At 50.8% G+C, this 1434-nt stretch overlaps 1 protein-coding gene and 1 long non-coding RNA gene across 10 annotated transcripts in view; one reads left to right on the top strand and one right to left on the bottom strand.

The window, feature by feature from the left end:
* GTF2I (general transcription factor IIi) overlaps window positions 1-1434 on the top strand; it is a 120690-nt gene that overhangs the window by 90677 nt on the left and 28579 nt on the right. The gene's annotated exons all lie outside the window — the stretch shown is intronic.
* LOC109293462 overlaps window positions 1-1434 on the bottom strand; it is an 18528-nt gene that overhangs the window by 10458 nt on the left and 6636 nt on the right. The window contains exon 2 of the long non-coding RNA XR_002096320.1: window positions 580-1415. This is a non-coding gene — a long non-coding RNA (uncharacterized LOC109293462). The remainder of the gene's footprint in view (window positions 1-579; window positions 1416-1434) is intronic.

Raw genomic sequence — 1434 nt, 5'->3', positions numbered from 1 at the left:
TTATGGTAGTGGGATCCCTAACACTCATTTCCCTGTTACTGCAGGATCCCTTCACCCTGGCTGATGTGAACCTAATCCAACTGATCCCGCAGTGGAGGCCAGAGTTGCTCGTTGCCACCCAAGAAAGCCTGCCTGTTTGCTGCCCTTTTACTGGAGAACATGGTGGTTCCAGATGAGGTTTTGGGTTTTTTTTGTGTGGAAGGGTTGGGCCAGCTACGATGGCTCTCCAGAGAGGAGAGCCATGTCCTGGAATGTGAGGTCATGGCTCACAAGGCACTTGGTTTTGTGCTAGTATTACCTGACAGACTTTTTCATGGTCAAGGCCACAGTAGACCCAGCTCTCACCTGACATGTGGCCAAGAGCTGGCACCAGCAGCTGAATATTTGCTACCAGCTAGCACCACTCAAATGGGTTGGAGATTGCTATGACCACCTGCCAACTTCCTGTGCCCCTCTCCTGAGCTCTTTGTGCCTGCTGGCGCACAATGACAGCGGAGGGGCTGGGTCCATAAGCAGTTGAGGAAGAACCTGTGACTCAAAGTCTTCACTTCTGTGCCTTCAGAAAATTGCCACCATGACAGACTGTTTGGTTGGGAGAAGGACATGGGGTGCTCTTGGTGACTGAGTGAGGGGTTGGACTTGGATTTGAATTGTCTGCGCACTGGCCCTGCATGTGTACTGAATAAAAAGCCCCAAGTCTTTCTCCCTGATTGTTTCCTAACTCGTCCTCCCTTTTTCATCACCTTGCAGTTTCTTACAATAAAGTGTTTTTATCCTCTTTAATGAGTAGTGTTTTTGAATGAAGGGTATAAAAGCAACTTTCACATGAGGAGGAGGCTGAGCTGGTGGGGGGCCGGTCCCAACAATCAGTTGAGCAGCTCTAAGCTACATGTGGATGGGCAGGATCAGGGGCTGGGCAAGCTGCCTTCATCCTCCGTGTGAGGCCCAGAGCCTTTTCTCAAATTCCAGGGGTGAAGCCAAGTGCAGCAGGGAGGGACCTCAGTAGCTATTGTTCAACCATTGGGCTGGGGTGGGGTGGGGTGGGGGGTGGTCCTAGTATAGCCACTGAATGGGATGTCAAGTGGGTGACTGCTAGAACTGCTCTTCGATTAAAGGTGAAAAGAACCCATTGCGTACAGTGATGGCACAGTCTCTTAGATGCACCTCCATAAAGCAATGATGGGACTTAATTGTTTGATTCAATTGCAGTGGTACCACCCCACTGCCCCTCACCTCTCCTCGTCAAACAAAATGGGGAGTGGTGGGGAGGCTTGCCATGAGGCTCAACTTGGGGTTCCTCATCCCTTCTTGGGAACAAACCATGGGATGGTTTTTGGCACTTTGCCCACCCCCTGTTCTCTTGCTTGTTACCTTCAGTACAGGGGTAAAAGGAGGTTCAGCTTTGGGGTTCCCACCTTGGAGCTAACAGATGTA

This window comes from Gavialis gangeticus, unplaced genomic scaffold (genome assembly GCF_001723915.1).
Source record: "Gavialis gangeticus isolate Ggan-Ray unplaced genomic scaffold, GavGan_comp1, whole genome shotgun sequence".
Taxonomy (NCBI): Eukaryota; Metazoa; Chordata; order Crocodylia; family Gavialidae; genus Gavialis; species Gavialis gangeticus.
Note: the sequence above shows the minus strand (reverse complement) of the source record. Positions and strands in the feature narration are given on the sequence as shown.